This window comes from Phodopus roborovskii, unplaced genomic scaffold (genome assembly GCF_943737965.1).
Source record: "Phodopus roborovskii unplaced genomic scaffold, PHOROB, whole genome shotgun sequence".
Lineage (NCBI taxonomy): Eukaryota > Metazoa > Chordata > Mammalia > Rodentia > Cricetidae > Phodopus > Phodopus roborovskii.
In genome coordinates this window covers 2,565,405-2,587,405 of record NW_026125543.1, presented here as the reverse complement: position 1 = coordinate 2,587,405, position 22,001 = coordinate 2,565,405, and the positions used below count along the sequence as shown (strand labels likewise).

Sequence of the window (22,001 nt, the reverse complement as noted above, 5' to 3'; positions counted from 1 at the left end):
TTCATTGAGCAATTATGTTTTAAAAGCCAGATATCAAGTGATCCAAAAACAATCCACACATTTCTGACACTCATTCCAACTTTCATTTACACATCAAGCACAAGAGTCTACTGTGTTGCATTTAGCTTTCATGAGGTGAGGAAGAAAACAATAGATGCCATACTATCAAGGCAATGCCTTTTGCTTCAAAGAAACATGATTTAAAATAGCATTCAACAGTGGTCTTGTGCACATGTTAGGGTTGATGTCCTTTGGAGGAGAGTTATAGATGAGAAAAATATGATACCCTTCTTGGTTGAGAACATGCATGACTTGTTCATTAATATAAGAGTTTTCCATCCTAAGTTTAGCGTTGACCATAGGTCCCTCTTGTGTGATAGTTTCTATTTGATAAGAGAAAATGTCCCAGATTAAGCACAAAAATGACTTTGGCATGTTTTAACAAGCCTGGAGTTAGCCAGGTCCCCCCAATATTCATTGCATTAAGATTTAAGGAGGCACTAATCAAGAGAGGAAGGATAATAACAATATTTGGAATAACAAAGAGGAGGCAGGAGAGCAGGAAATTGATACAAGGTTAACAATATGGTCATTTAATTGAGATAGTCTATTGTCTATCATGCCTGTAGTCTATATGCCCAGTCCTCCAGGGACTTAGCCAAAGACTTGCAACCAAGGGTTTAGGTTATTTGTAGCTGCTGTGACAGCAGGCATAGTGAGAGCAAGTTGCATTTCCTGTATTTGTTCCAGGAAAGTCTTCTATAAAATAAGAATGACAAGAAATTCTGTTTTTGTGATGCTTTCTCACCCCCAGGCAATGTGTTGTGCTTTTTGTATCTGAGATACAGTAACAATGATGTCACAATCATCAAGAATTCTCAGCCTCAGCATTGGCACCAAGGACATACTGAGGACTCTGACCAATCAGTCCTGGTAGCAAGACACCTGCAATGAAGGTGAGTTTGGCAGTAGTAAACCTCCAAGACAGCCACCTGTAGTTTCCACATTCTGAACTCCATGCCCTGGTACAGTTCCCTCACATACTGACTAAAGTGGTCCAGTGGGATGCTGTGCAAATGTCAATGTAGGATTTCCCAGACAAGGTCATAAAATAAACCGAAGCTACAGTTTTCTCCTTCTGTTTTAGAACATTTGCTTGGTGAGAAGTCAGCTGCCACAAACCACAAACAGCATTGTGGGTAAGATCCATGGTGAGGAACTGAGAGCTCCTGCCAGAAGCCAGTGACAAATTGAGGCTTCCTGCCAACAACCTTGTAAGTGAGCCATCTTGGAAGCCATTAGTTAAGCCCTCTCCTGACTTCATCCCAAGTTTCTGTTTTAGCCTATGTGATTTCAAGCCAGAACTACTCAGCCTAGCTGATCCCATTTGTGACCCACAAAAAAAGGTGAAAGATAAGTGCTTCCTAACTTCAGCTACTGAGTGCTGCAGTCAGTTTTGCATAGTGATGTTTATATATTTTGATACATTGGTCATTGGAAATGGGTGGCTAGAGTAACAAATAAGTAAAACTACTAAATAACTTTGGAAAAGACAGTGGGCAGAAGCTGGAAAGATTGGGGAAGAATGTTGGTGAGAAAGTATGCAAGGAAACTTCCCAGAGTACTCAGTGCTCCACTACGGAGGGTATGAATGGGAACCTAAGAGAGATGTGGATATAAAAGCAAGGACAACTTATCAGGTGTCAGAAAACTTTGTAGCACTTGAATATGGAAATCAGAAAATGGACCACAGATGGCCTTGCTAAGGAGAATTAAAACAGTATAGAAGGCACAGTTCAGATTCAGCTTGCTGCTTATAGCATGATGTGAGTAGAGAGACAGCCAAAGAAAAAGTTCCCCACACTTGATTGAGATATAAATGACAAATTAAACTTGTATACATTTATAAGTTTAGGCATATAATATCTTGACCAATTCTTATTGTGAAATTACTAAATCACATTAGTCAACCTTATGTCCTTATTAGTTTTCATAGTAAGTGCAGTGTTTCCATTTGCTTTTTGTTGCTGTGATAAATACATTGACCAAAACCAACTTGTGGAGGAAAGAGTTCATTTCACTATAGGTTGAGGAAAGCCACAGCAGAATAAAGGCAGGAGCTGAAGAAGAGGCTGAGGGGGAACTCTGCTTACTGATTAATTGAGCTACCTCTTCCTAGGGGTAGTTCCACCCACAGTGGGCTGGTCCCTCCCACATCAATCATCAATCAAGTAAATGAATCATAGACATTTCCACAGAACAATCTAATGAAGACATTTTCTCAGCTGAGGTTTTCTCTTGCCAGGTGTGTCAAGTTAATCATTGATGGTAACTATGATGTATATTAAGATCACTCTTAGCAACTGCACATTCACTCCTGCTAACTAGCCTCTTGATGCCATACACAATACACCTATAGCTTCCAGGTTTTATCTAACTAAAACTTGGTATAAAGAAAGACCTTCCTGATTTTGAGAACTCCCAGTCTGTTCAAAATGCTAAAACTAAAAAGTAGCTTCAATACAAGGAGCCTGCTCTCTTTATTTAGTCCCTCATACTGTCTATGCCCCTCCTTACGGTGGTACATTTGTCACAATTCATGCATCATAATCAAAGCCCATATTTGACATTCTATCTCATTTTATTTGTGTTCATTCTGTGGGTTTGGACAAATATACAGTGGCAGTGCCCATCTGTTAAAATTAACATTGAGCAGTTTCATTGCTCTAGAATCTTTGAGCTACCCACTCATCCATCCTCCTCCCTTAGTTTTTTCTACACTTTATAATTTAGTAATTAAGTGAAGCAACATATCTAACAAAAGTAAGCTTCTGAGGTCAATAAATATAGATATTACTTTTAACATTTATTGAAACTCACACTTGTTCAAAATCAGATGTCTGTTATGCCTTCTCAGGTTTGACCTATGACCTCTTGGCTCCTTCTGATTTGCATGATTGCCTCATGCAGAATTAATATATATCCAGGCTCTTTAAAGTATTCATTTTAACAGCTTTTCATGAGCATTTCAAAAGAATAGTATCAGAACTTTGTTTTCCAGATATCAGTTCATGTGTGGGAATAATTCTCCCAGACTTTTATAATTATGACAATTTGGGAAAGGGAAGAACAAACAGCACATTTAATTTGGAACAATTCTAACAAAGTCTGTCTTTGCTTGTCTTCTCAATCTTTCACTATTTAGGAGTTTGGCACAATCAGTATAGTAGTCGCCTTTTACAAAAACAACCTAAAATCTAAAAAGACTGGAGTCAAAAAGGAAGAATTCTGTACTAAATGTGAGAAATGCAAACCACATGGTCCACCTTGACAGGTGAGCTGGAAATATGGGACAAGGACAGTGTCTTGTTTGGGGTTTCTATTGTTGTGATGAAATATCAGGACCAAAAGCAACTTAGAGGGTTAAGAGTTTATCTCTCCTTGGAGCATGTAGTCCATCACTGAGACAAGTCAGGGCAAGAACTCAGGGCAGGAATGAAAAGACAGGAACCAAAACAGAGCATGGGGGACATGGGGGAACACTGCTTGCTGGCATGCTCCTCCATCACTTGCTCAGCCTATTTTCTTATAGCACCCAGGACCACTTGCCTAGAGGTTGCATGACCCACAGGGTCCTCCCACATTAATCATCATCAAAAATGCACCACTGGCCAATCTGATATGAGTATTTTCTCAACTGAGATTCCCTCTTCTCAAACAACCTTAGTTTGTGTCAAGTTGACATAAAAACTAGCCATCACATATGGCAAGGATTTAGGTGAACAATGCAGTTTCTAGTGTCAAACACCTCTAGAGAGAAGCCCCATCTTCCTGAGTTAATGACCCTCAAATCACCTGAAGATACCTTTATATATTTTTGAAAGTTATTTAAGATCCTGAAGAATTTCATAATGTATATCCTGAATAATAATCATAATTTAAAGCAAAGTTTTACAATGTTTGATATATAAACAATGCTCTATTAACTCTTGAGAATGATGGCATGTTTCCACATGCCTCTTATAGACTCTAGATTCTACTGCAAGGGTAACCTCGAAATGTGCTAATTTCATGGATCTGCTTCCAAATATTCCCAAGAGTCCTTGGAACAAAATGCAGGAACTTGGAGCCAAGAACTGAAGCAGAGACCATGTCAGTGGAAGAATATTACTTGTGGGCTTGCTCCCCATGACTTGCTCAACTTGCTTTCTCATACAGCCCAGGATCACTTGTCCAGGAGCAGTCTTCCCACATCAATTATCAATCAAGAAAGTGCCCCACAGAAATGCTCACAGGTTAATTAGGTGGAGGCATTTCCTCAGTTTAGATTCCTTCTTTCTAGGTGCATCCAGTTTTTGTGTGGAAAGACATAACTACCCAGCACAGTCTCATGTTCTTAGATGAACATTTTGCAGAGAAACCATTGGTTGATTTTTACAATAAATGGAAGAGAATGAAATCTATTTTGGAATAAGAGAATCTTAGAATTATAAAGAACCATCAATACAATATAGCTAAGTAGACAAGGTAAATTCGATTATGAATAGAAAGAATATCTGAAGCTATGTAACATTCACCCAGCCTAAATCACTAAGCATGAATAATCCAATGATTTTGATCCCCTAGAAGTCATTTCAATGGATTCTTACACTACAGTTCATAGAAGACTGGGGGAAGCAGATTTTAAATAGCCATGTATTTTCTTGTATAGCCTTACTATAACCATTTATAAATTTCCCATCTATCAAGCTGCTAGTTTTTTTCTAAAAAGGGAAAGAAGTATTATGATACACTATATCAAGAACTGTTTCTTCAGTAATAAATTTTATACATGGGAAAGTTTTTGAGAGGATGGCTAAAATTATTTTCCAACATACAGGTAGCCATCTGTGACCATGGATTCTACACCCCTGGATTCTGTGGCTTTTGTGAACATACACATTCTCCCCCCTTACCATTATTACTTAAGCAGCATACCATGTCAGCTATTTACATTGTGTTGGCTATTAGAAGTAATCTAGAGATGATGGTGTGCTTAGTATAATGCAAATAGCACACTATTGTGTAAGAGACTTTAGCATCTAAAGATTTGGGCTCTATGATGTGTTCTGGAACTTTTTCCCCATGGAGATGAGACTGTCCTTAACATGTCACTCTCTATCTTCATCCATAGGGTTATCTACTCTTCTTGGTGATTCTGATGTTAGAGGCCTCCATAGTCTAGCAGAACACAGCTTCATTTCCAATGGTAATCACTAAGTTCCTTCGTAGCCATCAGAACATAAAGATGAACTCAGAAGCAATTCTTTGATTTTCTTTGGTAATTACAAAGTAGAAGGAAATTTGGAATCTAAGAGCTTTTCAACTGAAAAAAAATAATAAAAGAGTAGCAGTTAGAACTGGATAAACCCTCCTTGACCTCCTGTGACATTTAAATACTCTTCTTCCAACCCTGGCCATTTTATCTCAACCAGAGACTTGAATCCTGAGATGACATGGGGTCAAGCCCCACTGTAGTGCTTGCCAAGTATACCCACATCTCTCTGGCTCTCTCTTCCTCTCCCTTGCTCTTCTTCTGTCTACTCCAGTCTTCTTTTCTTCATCTTCAGTCGTTTGTCCTCACAAGTTTACTTAAACTGACAAAAATCTTCAGTTTCTCTTTAGAAAAAAGTTAGAAGTTGAGCTATGCCTCAGGTCCCAGTGACCTAAATGATTTCTTTTAAATTTTGTTCTGGTGGTTTGAGTAAGGAATGCCTCGCCCCAGATATGCTTGTACTAGATTCCAAGTGGAAGAACAAGGTTCTCCTTCAGGTCTAGTGATCTAGCTGGAGATATAAACTACCAAAATGGGTGTCTGAGGTTACATAGCAAATTACTCAAACTGTGATGTTCAACATAACCAACTTTTATTGTTTTCCATGCCCTGCAGGCCAACAATCAGAGAGCAGGTAACTGGCTAGGAATTAACTCAAGATATCTGAAAAACATACAGTGATGCTGCTAGCTGGGGCTGTGGTCTCATTAAAGGCTCAGCTATAGGGAAAGCTGCTTTCAATCTCAATCATACAACCACTGTCAGACTTCAATTACTCTCTGGCTATTTGGGGGCATAGCTCTTTCTAACCTTTTAGCTCTATCCATAGACAAGCTAAGTTGTCTATGACATGACAGTTTCAGTTCACTTCCTTCAAGGGGAAAATGAGAAAGGAGGCAGTCCAGGCTAGTGAGACACCTGTGAAGCTGAAATAATTTCCACCAGGCCCTGAAGGATGAGAGACCCTACCAGGTGAGCAGAAGAGGGGAAACATTTCAGTTAAGGGGTCAAAGGACCAAGGGGGACATGATTGTCAAATAGCTAAAGAAACAAGTTCCAGTTATGTTTTATTCTGACAGGCTTCTGCTTCCTAGAATGAATAAATTTATCAGGAGAAGATAACATTGAGTTTTACTGCCCTGACTTCTGATTTGAAACTGTTTGACACTGCAGTCTACGACTTACTGGGTCTCTTGAAAAATTGCTTCAAGATAAATGTGCAGACAACACCACTAAGATAAGGACAGCCACATGAAGATCACTTGTAACAGTAGGCAGGAAACTATATTTGAGGTACAGTGCTACCATGGTTTACATACAGCACAGCAGACAGTGATCAGATGATAAAGACAAAACCATTATCCTTTAAATTTAAAAAGGGCATCACAAAAATAGTATTAATAAAGCATTAATGAATTTTGATGAAGTGTTTTCATAGTGTCTATTATTTAAAGATTAATACCCTATCAATGAGATAGTCTCCTAATTTTTTTAGATTTGAAATAAACAAAATAAAATGATCCATCTATGTTTTTGTTTTGTTTTGTTTTGTTTTGTTTTTGGGAACAGGGCTTCTCCGTGGCTTTGGAGCCTGTACCAGGCTGGCCTCAAACTCACAGAGATCTACCTGCCTCTGTCTCCTGAGTGCTGGGATTAAAGGCATTGATTTTTTTTTGTTTGTTCTCCCCCTCTCTAATAGGATGTGAGGGACCTCCATAACAGACACCCACACTCACCAGGCATGAAACACTACCTTCCTGCAATTCTGTCTGTAAATTTGAGGACTGAGAGACAATAGTACTCTGAGGTACTTGTGACAGTTCAAATTTAGTTAGGTCTGAATGTGATCATGTTTTGTATATGGGGTAAAATAAACATCTTCATATTGTTGGCAATTGTCACAACCACACAACTCAAGAACTTTTTATCTTCCCAGGCTGTAACTCTGAACCCATTAAACATTAAGTGCCCATTTCTCCACCTGCAAGCCATAATATTCACTGTTCTATATTCTGTTTCTTTGGATTTGACAAATTCATGTACTGACTACACATAGAATCATATCATACCTGTCCTTTTTGTCCCTGCATTTAAGGATTATTCCTGTTCCCTCACCACTTTAAATATATTTTGTCCATTAAGAAAGCCAGATCCCTGCCTAAGCAAGTGGAATTCATTTAGATCTCCATGTGATAAAATGTGTAGTTTCATTTGCCACCAACATGGAACATATAAGAATGGATAAGGGCTATGCACTCTTACCCCTGAAATTAAAAGGGACAGGTGTAGGCAGCTGGCATTGCCTCTGGGGATGTAAGAACTTTCTCATGGAATCTAGATGTGGTAATCAGGAGGTGAGGCAGGCAGGGTTGGGAGCCTCATCTCCTGATCCATGTGCCCTTCACTATTGCTATATGCTCCTGGAAGATTTTATCTTGCAAGTTAAAATCACAAGTTCTCCCTTAAAAAGAATATGGCATGAAGTTATACCAGTCTTAGGCATTTTTCTTATACAGACTAAAACCAAATAAAGGATTTCAAGCATGTTTAATTTTTAATATATTTTACTGTCTGTGAAGAGCTGTGTATATTTTGGCTGTTAGTCAAATCTGTATTCTAGCCAGCAGTGTTATGATCTCATTATGAAAAAAAAATAACATAGATATGTGTTGTGGCATATTTTGATTATACTCCGACACTCCTGAGACTGATGACAAAGTTTACCTTGAATCAGAGGGTGGCACTAACTACTAGCTGTCCAGAATTAGCCATAGAGGTTTTGGAGGACTCAGGACATATAGGAAGCAGTGGGGAGGTGATTGAAAAGCTCTATGGGCCCTTTTGGATTGAGGAAGTCACAGGTCACTTCCACCACTTTTCTGATCAATCAGGTTTTTACTCCAATATCTGACTGCTGAGTTTTATTTAAGAATAGAACAATATAAATAATCATATCAGATATGCTTCTAGGACAGTGATTCACAACTTGTGGGTTACAACCCCTTTGGTGACCTTTCCACAGGGGGTCACCTAAGGCCATCAAAAAACACAGATGTTTACATTATAATTCATAACAGTAGCAAAAAATACTATTGTAAAGTAGCAATGGGAATAAATTTATGCCTGGGAGTCACCACAAGCTGAGGAAGTATATTAAAGAATCACAGAATTAGGATGGTGGAGAACCACTGTTCTAAAAAATTATGCAAGTTGGTGAGGATCTATGTCTTAGTAAGTTACAAAGGGAAAAACTGGCCATCCAAATTGCACCACCTCTGATATTAAAAAGAAATTGCATGGGTGCCACCTTGGCCCCTGATGTAAGGCATTGAAGAATTTGGAAGGTGAGAAAAGGAGGGCTTGATAACAGATTGATATAATTTGAGCTTCCTGGAATCCTCTCTTTTTAAAAATTTTATTCATTGAAAATTTTCACACAGTATATTATTATTACATTCTTACTTGCCCCCCCAACTCCTCCCATATATAATCCCCCACTTCTTATTCTCCTGGAATTCTCTTTAAGACCCATGCAAATGATAAAAATGCCTTCTGAAGGGTTTTAACTGTTAGACTATTGTTTACATGCAATTCTATGGCAGGAAATATATGTACTTTTATAGCTTCTCTCTCTCTGTTCCTCTCTCTCTCTTTCTCTCTCTCACACACACTGACACACTGCATGGCATGAACAAACTTCATTTTCAGATGACTACTATAAGTGTTTAGAGTAATTGGAATCTGTGGCACAACAGTCACAATTTTTAATGATAATATAAATATTTCTCACCAGTATCACGTGAAATTTATACAGACTCTTTATTTGTGACATAGGGAAATGTTTTGTTTTGTTTTATTGAGTCTATCTAAGTCCTGTCTTCTCAAGTTTCCACAACAGGAGAATAGGGACATGAAAGAGAAGTGTGTCATTTCCTTGTTTCTTACAGCCCATTATACCACACCAAAGGAGGCTGGGAAATTCAGGAAGACACACAGAAATCAGAGAACAGCAAGTACTTACTATGTTATGCCCATTGTGATACTTTTGCCATTCCTGGGAGATCATATCTTTCATTCAAACCAGCCTCTGTTTTTAAATAGATGAAAGACAGTCACATACAATTTTTGATGTTACTAAGGTGCCCGTTGTGATACTCTTGCCATTCCTGGGAGATCATATCTTTCATTCAAACCAGCCTCTGTTTTTAAATAGATGAAAGTTCACCTTAGTGACATCAAAAATTGTATGTGACTGTCTTCAGGCAATAAACTTGTCAACATGAAGATGCTCTGGCAGTGCACATAATGATCTGAGATGAGACTATAGGGATGATAGATATGGACAGAGTAAACAACCAACTAACCACACAACCAACCAATCACACAACTAACTACACAACCAACCAATTACACAACTAACTAACCACACAACCAACAAATCACACAACTAACTAACCACACAACCAACCCACCACACAACTAATCAACCACACAACCAACAAACCAACCAACCATACAACTAACCAACCACACAACCAACCAACCACACAACTAATCAACCACACAACTAACCAACCAACCACAACACTAGCCAACCACACAACCAACCAAAAAAATCACATAACTAACCAACTAACCAATCACACAACTAACCAACCACACAACCAACCAACCAACCACCCACACAACTAACCAGCCACACAACTGACCAACCTCTTTCCCCTAAATTTTTTCAAGACCCTTATCTAAAGGAGTGAAAATTCAAATGTTTAATTAAGTTTTAAAACTCTAACTTCCACTAAACACTCATATTCTCTAAAATACCGATAATAAGTTCTAACTTAGAAAGTAGATTTGTAATAAATTCAAATGTGTAAATTATACCTGGAGGGAGATGTTAAGATTATGAATGAGGTCTCTTTCTCTGAAATAGTTATTTCTTGATTAAAAACAGCAACCTTTCATTAAAAGTAATGCTTAAAGGTTAGAGCCAATGTGATTACTCTAGCATATTGATACATTTCCTGAGTCAGTTTTCCCAGAAAACTAGAATTTCTGTTAAGGATACATCTTCACCTTATAGTAAAAGAGACAGTTTTGATGTCAGAAAGTATTTTATATAGTATACTTAGTTGTTTAAAAAAAGTATGTATGTAAGGTATTGGATATATCAATTGGTTTAATTTAATAACTCCAAAATGTATCTGCATATCAAAGGATTACATTGTAAATTTAGTACAATTACATTGTACTAAATATAAATATTCAATTATACCTTACTAAAGCTTTTAAGGGAAACAATGCTATGTTAACTATATCTCAGTTTATACAATTATTGCATAAATGCCTTGTCAACAGAAACTTCTTGAAGGATTTAAAGAATTCATTTTGTTATAGACTAGTCTACTACTCTGATAAATCCCTGCCCAAAAGCTTTATGAAACAGAAATATCTTGGTTGAGATGCCAATGTTTCCAATTCATAAAACTCATGGAAAATTCTTATATCAGGTATATATACACACATGATGCAAAGGTTAACATAGACCAACTCAGGTTTAGCTCATCAAATGTTGACAGACACTCATGTAAAGGAAGATATTTTTTAGTGTGATTTATTTATTTTTCTCCACTTCTGTTCTGCCACACTTACTGGATGTACCTCCCTGTGAGCTATCCATTGAAATCTTAAACCAAAGAGAAAAACTGATTACTAAGATTTATGAAGCAATGATATATTCACCTCTCATGGAATGAGACAATACATCACATTTTGAAAGGCTGAACAATCAAGCTCTGACTATATTTATATGATATCATAAAGCTGTTTGCTTGAAGAATGACCAAGAAACCAACTGAGAGATGAGGATTACTTTCTCTGGAAAGACATTTTGAACAAGAATGTTTGAGAAACCAGTGTATTTATTTGCATGGAGAACCTGCAGACCTTTCCAATGGAAAAGGAAACTCATAATTATTTTGACCTAAGGTAGCAAGACGTTTATAAATTCATATAGGAAAAAAAATGAATAGATACTGACCATGGAGCTAAATATTTAGCTGGAGGCATCATGATTTCTTGCAACCAGGGCCTTACAGAGGTCTACTATATTCTAGTAAAAAGAAAGATGCATGATTAAATAATTTCAACCACTTGCTAATTACTAAAAATAAAATTGACCCTAGCCAAATAGAATTTCAGAAACTTTCTACATAGTACCAGAATCATGTAGTGACTTCTGGCTACTGTCATTAAAGTATATTTAGTCTTTTAAGTAAATTCTAAGTATTTAAAAGTACATTTTTACTGTATCAACAAACCAGGAGACTAAAGATAAAGGATAGAACTACTGGTCAACCTTTTCCCTCTTGCTTTAATTAAAATTTTACCAGTTGTAGGTCCCTTTCCATTTCAGACAGATCTAAAATTGGGAAACAATCTGATAAGAGAATCCCTTCTAAGGTGTTAATGCTTTGCAAAGTAGAACAGCACTAAACTAGGGGATTTACAAGTCAATGGGACACTTAGAAATAAAAGTATTACCTCACTTTCAAGAAAAAGAAGATTACAGGACTTTTATCTCTACATCCTAATGTTCTGCTCTGATTTCTTCACATCGACATACTAAAGCATTCACTAACTCCAGCTACAAAGACCATTGGCCCAATCCACTAGTGTTTAAAATAAAATCTTTTACTGGACTATTTTTAATAAAAACTTTTATGACATATACTTTAATAAACAAATTATCACTTCATGTGAGATGACTATCCATAAAATGAATGGTTCAGTTACAGCATCCCTTTACAAAAATCAGAAATGTCAGTACTTTTATGAAAGTCATGTTGGCTAGCACTCAAAATGTTTCAAATTTTAGAGCATCTGGGATTTTGGATTTTTCAATTTAAGGATATATGAACAATCAAGTCTATATAAATCCCCCCCCCCAAAACTTGAAAGCCAAAATACAAAGTTTTAAAACACTCAAACATGAACTTTCCAGATATGACATAGCTGACTCATTCTCCTAGGAAATTACTGTCATTTTAGAGGCCTGGGCCATATTTGTGTTCTCTGTTTTCATTTCTCCCAGGAAAATTCAGGACCATAATTAAGCAACTTTTAAAAAGAAATAATAAATGTACATATATATGGTAGTGAACCATAGCCCTCACATAAAAATGAGGTTTCAACTAGTAAACAGCGTGGTACTTGACTAGCAGTGTGAACAGATAGTTTGAAATTCATACCAGTGGTGATAAGAAAAAAATGCAATACCCCAAGAAGATTCCAATAAGTTAAAAATTCATGTCTCATTTAGAAGAGTCTTTTACATAACTAAATTAGAAGGTGAGGTAGTAGAAGTAGTAGAGGTGGGCCACCCAAGCCCAGGAGTTACCTAGAAACCTTCCTCTAATCCCTATCAGAGGAATTTGGGGAGCTCTGAACTTGTCAAAGCCTGGTCCATTGGGATTCTAAAAGCTGAAACCAAGGGTGTGGTAAATGGAGCAGAGTTCTCAAAACAGCCACACAGAGTAGACCAGTAATATTAATAATTCCCAAGCAAAGCCAGAACTGCAAAACAGTCCAACTCAAATGTCAAAACAAAAGCTTAGTCACAGAAGTGAAAATGAGCTTAAGATGCTGTTCTGGTCCCCAAAAGTACCAGGACTAGGGAAGGGAAAGTCTCCTGGGGAAAGAACTTGCCTCTTTAGTGTTGGCAACTTGGTGAAGGAAGCAGAAGATTTAAACAGAGGATTCCCCCTTCATAGGAGTCATCACGGCTGCTTTTTAGAAAGAAATGATAGTTTCTGGAATGAAAGTAAAGGGTAGGTATCTGTGGGCAAGGTCAGGGAGCCAGAAATGACAGAGTGGATATTAAAATCCTCTCAACTTTATTCAAAAGATTTTATTTCCCAATGTGACAAAACACTTGGGTATAACTAAAGCTGATCCCCAAATCAAAGCTTCATTAAAATAGCAATACCTACCACTCTCTGAGGCTAATTCAGATTTTTTCAATCACCTACCAAAGTCTTTTTTAATAGGTCTGAATGAATTATACATCAAAACTGCTATTGAGGCTTTCTGCCAACAGAACTAACTACATAACATAAATTCATGCTAAACCCTTACTCACCAATCTTTATTCAAATATGAATATCACACTCAAATGCTTAAAAGCAGGCACATTGTACAAATGCAATGGCCTACAAGAAAGACTATCTAGACTTGATTTAAAATACACTTACAAATGCAAAAAGTCAGTCTAACTCTAAAAACTGCACATTCACCAGAACCAATTCTTTAATGAGTCTGTTTGCTTTTTCCTACTTTCTGCTCACTGTAGTACTCTTTTGACTAAATGGAGTTTATTTCTTTGGAAAACTTAGCATCAACAACAAAAAAGTTCTCTGTGGTAACAACTATGTAAGTATCCATCCTGCTCAATAGCATTCTATTCTATTTGTACCACTTCAGTTTGATGGTGGAATCTTTAAGTGAACCCATGTCAGCACTCATGCTGCTGATGTTGGATTTGTTCTCATAATGAAGATAGCTATGGTTTTACTTATTTTAATAAAGATTTTTTTTGCATGCAAGAAAAAACTTAAAGGAAGACTACTTATAGTCATTGTTATTAGGCGACTATTTTCACAAGAATTAGCATATCCCAGTCTCGTTAATTTTACTATATCTGATATTAATAAATCCTCCAACCATAGTGATTGTATCTTCATGAATATCCTATACATACATTTTTTCTATGTTGGGGATTGAACCCAGGATTTTTTATAAGCTAGCCAAGAGTAGTTCTACAACTAAGCTACATCCCCAGCTTAAATATTCCAACATTATCTTCTCTACCACAAAAGTAACATTTAAATAGAAAACAAAATGTTACCTTACAGACCTCTTTAAGTGTGAATAATTATTGTATGGAACCTTCAGGGACTGGCATTTCTCCTCTAAGCTACAACTTTATCTTTGATATAATTAGCTTTGAGGTGAACTGAGTGATTGGTGTCTTTTTAGTGACTGTGCTATTATATTCTGTAAATACTAGTAGAGCTTTTATTCACTACATACTAGTTCATTTTCATTCGATCCTTAGCATTTATTTTAAACGATGATTATCAATGGATTATTCTGTTCCTTGTACCTTTGAGTCATCTAAAAAGTTTTAGTGGCCAGACTTCTAGCTCAGAAAACAAAAACAAGGGTTTAGAACTTACAAGTCTTAGAGTTTCTGGAACCATGTTGATTTCAAACATTCACACTGAAGCCTACGACCAGCCAATTATATGATTAAACCAGTCTAGAGTCTCCTTACTATAGTGTTTTGATTTATGGCCTGCATCTACACTAAAGGCTTATACAATAACCTCATCCTCCATCATTTTATCATGACTGATAAGAATTTTGAATAAATTATCAAAGAAATACAGCTTTATCTGTGTAAGTAGATTGCAACATAGAGAGCTAATTTTGACACTGCACAATTCTGAAAGCAAGATCAGTCATCTCCAAACAGTTCAAAGATCTCCAATCAGTTACTACTTGTTTCTACTTATAAAACAGAGCCAGGCCTTAGCAGGACAATTATTTATGTCAATCATAACACATAGGGCCAGCTTGACCGAGATTAAACAGAATCTTTCTATGAGGCACTAAGAAAGTGTCTTAGCCATAACAGAGGGAAAATTCCCACATTTGTTGAAAAGTGGAAACAAACCATGGGTATTTAAGAGTCATCCCTGTTAATTGTGCTCACTCCAACAGTAATAACATTAAAATGTCATAGAATTTCAAAATTTAAGAACCCAACATGATGATATCTGCCATACTCTAGTGTTGTGCATAACCAACATCAAACATACTCTTAAAATCAAAATATGATTTTAAAATTTCCATTTTAAGCATAGATATGATTTGTTTCAAGTCATTACAACATGCTCTTTCTTCAACATGTTGAGATGAGAGAAGCTTGGGACTTCCATGGAGTTTCCTTATCGTCCAACCTTCTCAGTACCAAGTTCCACTCTGAGTACTGAAGTGCCAATGTCTCTGCTATGCAGCACAAACCCCTCCTGACCAATTGCATCTTTCAATCCACTGCAAAGTCAGTAGCACAAATTCAACTACCACGTAACTTTATTAATCTTTTAAAAGTAGTCAGATGAGTATACTTTTAATCAATGAAGAATTAGCTTTGCCATCCCTTTTGTTTACTCTTGTGTTTCTTCACACTGTACCCTTTGGATACATGGATTTAAAATCTGTGAAGTCAATGGAAGCAGAATAATATACTTAACACAGCAGGCTCTGGAGTTAAATCCTGGTTATACCATGCCTTTTAGTGATGTCTTAAGCAAGTGAATGCATATAATATTCTGTTGAATGGGAATTTAAAAAAAATAAACACCAATAGTTTCTTAGGTTTGCTGTAAGAGTTGACAGAAGGCACATCAGAGCTCCTGGTACTGTGGCTGGCACATAGTCAATGTCTGAAAAATAGGTAGTTATTACTGCAAATGATATTTAACACATGTAGATCCTCAGTCATTGTTGACTGATAGGTAGATAGATAGATAGATAGATAGATAGATAGATAGATAGATAGATAGACAGACAGATGGTTGGTTGAAACAATTGGTGCCTGCAGGCAAACAGCTCATGGTATAAACATAACTCTCTCTCTTAATCTGCTCACCATTGTTCATCTGTCTGGACAGACTGTGGATACCAGAAATTTGAACAAAACAATTCCGAGAAAACATCAGCACAGCAGATTCATTCAAGAGCATTGGGGTGGCTAGATTGATCAGTTCTGCCAGTTCTAAGTTCTGTTTCCTCATGTTTTTAGTAAACATAGATCATTTTCCCCTTTTATTCAAAATACACTTTCTATCCTGATTATGGTTTCCCCTCCTTCTACTCCTCCCAGTTTCTCCTCACCTCCCCTTCAATAAATATCCACAAACAGCCTTCTAAGGGATAATAATATAATAAATTATAATATGATAAAACAAAAACCAACACATCAAAATTGGACAAACAAACAAACAGAAGGAAACTACCTCAGAAGAAAGTAAAAGAAACAGAATGAACACAGGTTCACACACTCAGGAATCCCATAAAAACACTAAACTGGATGCCGATATGCATGCTGCTTCTGTCATCTGAGCTTTGATTATGTTGGTCTAGAGGGCCTTGTTATCTTGTTGTCCTCCATACCCCCTGCCTCTTACACTCTCTCTGCCTCCTCTTCTATGGGGCTCCCTGAGCATTGAGAAGAGGAATTTAATGGAGACATCCCTTTTATTCTCTACATACTGTCTGGCTGTGTATCTATCTATTTGTTCCCATCTGCTATTGAAGAAATCTTCTCTATGGTGGCTGAGAAAGGCACTGATCTACATGTATAGCAGAATGTCATTAGGAATCATTTTATTGCTACTTTTTTAGAAGAGTGGGAAACAGTAATGTTTGGCTTTCCCCTAGGTCTCTGGGCTGTTTAGTCTCAGGTGCAGTATATAGGTTCCATCTCATGGAATGAGCCTTAAGTCAAATCAGATATTGGGTGGTTATTCTCACAAGTTTTGTACCATCATTGCACAGCCATATCTTGCAGACAGACCTATTATAGATGAAAGGGTTTGTTGCTGGGTTGGTGTTTACATTTCTCTTTTGGTAGTGTGCAGAGTACCTTTTTGTACCAAAGATGTTAGACTATTGGGATGAGGGTGCTATGTAGGCACCAACTCAACTTTTCCATGAGGGTGCTATGTAGGCACCAACTCAACTTTTCCATGTTCAATGAGTTGTGTAGGTGTTATCTTCAGCAATGAAGTCTTACCTTTAGTTTGCCAGCAACCTATAATTTTGGCAACAATGTGTGTTATTTGAAATTCCCATGGGACCCTTTTGGCCAACAACACAATTATATATAATCCAATCTTGGGACTGTATACTTCATTTGGTGACAAGAGATAGACATTTGAAGCTCTGGCTTCTCCCATTATTTGGTAATTTCAGATATATTGTCTTCATAAATGTATATATTTTAGGAAGCTTTTACTGTATTAGGTTCATGTTCTACCACTCAAAAGGCCCTTAATTTTAGCTGTCTCTCCCCATATTCCCTCCCTTTCTCTCCTCTCTTCTTACCCTCCCCACTTACCATCATGCTCCAAAAACCTCCATCCATCCATAACTATCTATTCTGTTTCTGTTTTCTAATGAGATCTATCTCTTTTCGCTGGCCCTTATTCTATATCTAACCTCTATGGTTCTATGGATTATAGCTTGATTATCACTGTCTCAACAGCTAATATGCACATATATTATTTAATGCATATAATATCAAATAGATATTATATTTCTCTTTCTGGGTCTGGATTAACTCACTCAGGATGATTTTTTTCCTAGTTCAACCCATTTACTTGCAAATTGCTTGATTTCATTTTTTTTAACAGCTCAAAATTACTCCATTGTGTAAATGTATCACATTATCTTTATCCATTCTTCTGTTAAGGGACATCAAGCATGTTTCTGATCACTGGCTATTATGAATAGAGCAGCAATTAACACGGTTGAGCAAGTCTTTTTATGGTAGCATGAAGCATCTTTTGGGTATATGCATAAGAGTGGTATAGCTGGGTCTGAGAGTAGATAGATTCCTATCTTCTTCAGGAACTGCCATACTTATATCCATTGTGAATGTCCATGTTTGCACTCCCACCAGCAATAGATGAGTGTTCCCTTTATTCCACATCCTTGCTAGCATGAGTTTTCATTGTGTTTTATTTATTTATAGGCATTCTGATGAATTTAAGATGAAATCTCAAAGTAGTTTTAATTTGCATTTCTCTGATGACTAAGGATGTTAAACATTTTTTTAGGTGTTTCTCAGCCATTTGAGTTTCCTCTTTTGAGAATTCTCTGTTTAGAGCTGTACCCCATTTTTAATTGGGATATTTGTTTACTTAATATCTAGTTTTTATTTCTTTATATATTTTAAATATTAGTCCTCTATTGTATGTGGAGTTGGGAAAAATAAATTCTCCTACTCTGTAGGCTGCTGCTTTGTCCTAATGACATGCCATTTGCTGTGCAGTTTCATGAGTTCCCATTTATTAAAAGTTGATTTTAGCATCTGTGCTAATGGTGTTCTGTTCAGAAAATCTTTCTGTTCCAATTAGCACAACTCTGTTCCCCACTTTCTCTTCTATCAGGTTCTTTGTACCTGGTTTTATAAAGAGGTCTTTGGTCATTGGACTTGAGTTTTGTGCTGGGTGAAAAATAAGGGTCTGTTTGCATTCTTCTTCATGCAGACATGCAGTTTTACTAGCAACATGTGTTGAAGATCCTTTTTTCTGATGCATATTTTTGGTTGCTTTCCAAAAATAATCAGGTATCCATGAATGTGTGGATTTATGTCAGTGTCTTCAATTCAATTCCATTAATCAATATGTTTGGTTTTGTGCCAATAACATGCTGGTTCTCCCCCTCCCCTTTACTAAAAATGGATTATTTTCTCACACAATATATCCTGGTTATGATTTACTCTCCATGTACTCCTTCCAGTCCTGCACTACCTGCCCTCTCACCTGGATCCACTCCTTGATTGTCTCTCCTTAGCAAAGAACAGGTTTCTTTACATTATCTCTCATAAACTAGGCTGCAACTTGGAATTAGGGATAGTGATTCTGCCCACGGTTCTTTTATTCTTTAAGATTGTTTTAGCTATCCTGGACTTTTTGTAGTTCCAAATGAGTTTAAAATTGTCCTTTCTGGATCTGTAAAGAATTGTGTTGGAATTTTGATGGGGACTGCATTGAATCTGTAGATTGCTTTTGGTAGGTTGGCCGTTTTTACTGTATTAATCCTACTGATCCATGGGCATGGATAAGCTTTCCATCTTCTGATATCTTCTTCCATTTCTTATGTCAGTGACTTGAAGTTTTTATCATAGGAGTCATTCATTTATTTGGTTTCTTGGTCTATTTGTCATTTGTATATAGGAGGGCTACTGATTTTTATGACTTAATTTTGTATTCACCTACTTTCCTGAAAGTGTTTATCAGCTGTAGGAGTTGGGCAGAAATTTTAGGGTCACTTATGTATACTATTCAACTTACATAAATTGGTAAATATAATCCATCTTATAAATAAATTGAAAAACAATATCTATATGAACATCTTATTAAGTGCAGAAAAGGAATACCTTTGACAAAAATCCAACACCCCTTCATAATAAAAGTCCAGGAGATATTAGGAACATGAGGGACATACCTCAACATAATAAAGGCAGTTTACAGGAAGCCTATATCACATATCAACTTAAATGAAGAGAAACTCAAAGCAATTCTACTAAAATCAGGAACAAGACAAGGCTGTCCACTCTCTCCATATATGTTCAATGTAGCACTTGAAGTCTTAGCTGGATCAATAAGACAAATGAAGGAGATCAAGAGGATACAATTTGGAAAAGAAGTCAAAGTATCTTTATCTTTATAAAATATTTTTACTAATTTTCCTTTCATTTATAAAGCACTGACTTCCAGCTGTGGTTTCTAATTACTAATCATCTAGTAGTGCTTCCTGGTGTCTTCATGATACCACTCCTAATCTCCCCCTGAAGAGATAACTGGCCAAGATTTCGTTATGCTCACTTGTTTCCATTATTAGCTCTAGGAGTTCCCAGTGGAGTTTTTAGGGTCACGTATGTATACTATGATATCATCTGCAAATAAAGATATTTTGACTTTTTCCTTTCCAGTTTATATCAGTGGCCTATGGGTTCCCAGGCAGTGCTTGCTGTAGTTAGAGGATAAATTAAAGCAATGGGGGTGTAGGGGTTTAGGAGGAAAAGATTTGTGTGATCCAGTGAAGATGGGAGGGGGCCGTGGTCTCAGCAGATGGTCTTCTGCAGAGCTAGAGATGAGACTGGAAGATACTATTTGCAGGAGCTGAGGAAGAGGTGAAGACATGCAGTTAGCCTTCCTGCTTTCCTGGCTGGTGTTTTAATTGGTAGGTAAAATTATTTCCATTTTAGGTGTTCCCTCCCAGGCTCTGAAGAGTTTTAAAACATGCTCCACTATGGACATTGATTTTTGTGAACTAAGAGAAAGACACTTTCAACACCTACAATGCATAAAATGTTCCTTACATCTCTCTTAACTACATAGAAATAAGGCATAAACTTCCCTTTTGTAAAAGAAATGACATTTATCAAGGTAATTTCCTTTGTTTACCTAATGCAGATACCAGGAAAAGATTTTCTGGGACATCTTCTATTACCTGACAGATTTTTAGCTACAGAACAACAATTTACAGATATTTGTTTGGTGCACATTCCCACATCCTTTCAATTTCCGTAATTTGTCAGCCCACTCCCACTTAATATGCTAAGCCGATATCTCCTTAGCTCTTCCTCCAGTTCAGCACAATAGGATGCATGTCCTAGTTTCCTTTCTGTTACTGTGATAAAACACTCTTACCATAAGCTGCTTGTGTGAAGACAGGTTTATTTTGCTTACACTTCCAGGCCACAGTTCATCACTGAGGGAAGTCAAGAAGGCATTCAAGCAGAAACCATGTAGGAAAGCTGTTTACTGGCTCTTTCATGTGCTCTTTCTCACAAGACCCAGAACCACCTGCCCAGGAATATTACCTCCAGATCTACAGGGTCCTTCTTCATCAATTAAGGCAATCAAGAAATCCCTCACAGACATGCCCAGAGACCAACCTGATAAAGATTCTTACTAAGTTAAGAATCACGTTGTAGGTGATTCTAGGCTGTATTAAGCTGGCAGTTAAATGTTCACTATGATTGTATAAACCTCAATCAGTTGGTCTGTTCTTTGTGTTGCTCGTTTTTATAAGACTTGTGTGTGTGTAATTAATTAATTTCCATAATCTTTTGTCATAGCTGTTACATGCATGAATTTACAACAGGTGTGGGCACCTGAAGAAGATCTGCTCAAGATCATGCCAGAATTAAGAAAAACAAAAAGAAAAAAAAAATCCAACATGAAGAAGGGAGAAATTTCCAATGCCCTGCCTCCTAGCTGAAGAGCTATTGGCAGCTGATAGCTACTTGAGGGTTCACTGGTAGGTTTTGCATGAACCAGTGGATGACCCCATACCCATACACTAATTGGACCAGTGAGTTACTAAAATAAAAAAATAGAACAATAATCTCTTTCAGAAGGGGAAGCTACAGGAAAGAGTTGAGGTGTCAATTATGATTAAGATGCATTATTTAGAGTCTTCATAGATTACACTTCAGTTAAGAACACTGGCTGTTGTTTTAGAGGACACAGACTTGATTCCCAACACATACATGGCCACTCATACATATCACTCCAGTTCCAGAGGTATCCAATGTCCTTTTATGGCCTTGGAGGGCACCGGAAATAGAGACAAGTATATTTCCCGTGCCCTCCATACACATAAAAGTAAAATAAGAGATTCTATGACATTCTCAAAGAGTAATTGAAAATTTTTAATAAGTTATTGATAAATAAATGATTGGAATATGTTCAAAAACACCTTTTGTCAATTTAACTCATAGAACATCCAAAGACCCTAGAAGGATATAAGGAAGCATTTTTTTCTAAGGAGGTACTGACTTTTAAATTTTCATCTAAAGTTCTGTTGCATTTATAGTAATGGTCTG

At 36.9% G+C, this 22,001-nt stretch overlaps 1 long non-coding RNA gene across 1 annotated transcript; it reads left to right on the top strand.

Moving 5' to 3' along the window:
- Positions 1 to 874: 874 nt before the first annotated feature.
- LOC127216380 (uncharacterized) lies at positions 875 to 21,323 on the top strand. The gene is made up of 4 exons (XR_007834016.1): positions 875 to 956; positions 1,148 to 1,274; positions 20,253 to 20,350; positions 21,252 to 21,323. It is a non-coding gene; the product is annotated as an uncharacterized LOC127216380 (long non-coding RNA).
- The last annotated feature ends 678 nt before the right edge of the window (positions 21,324 to 22,001 follow it).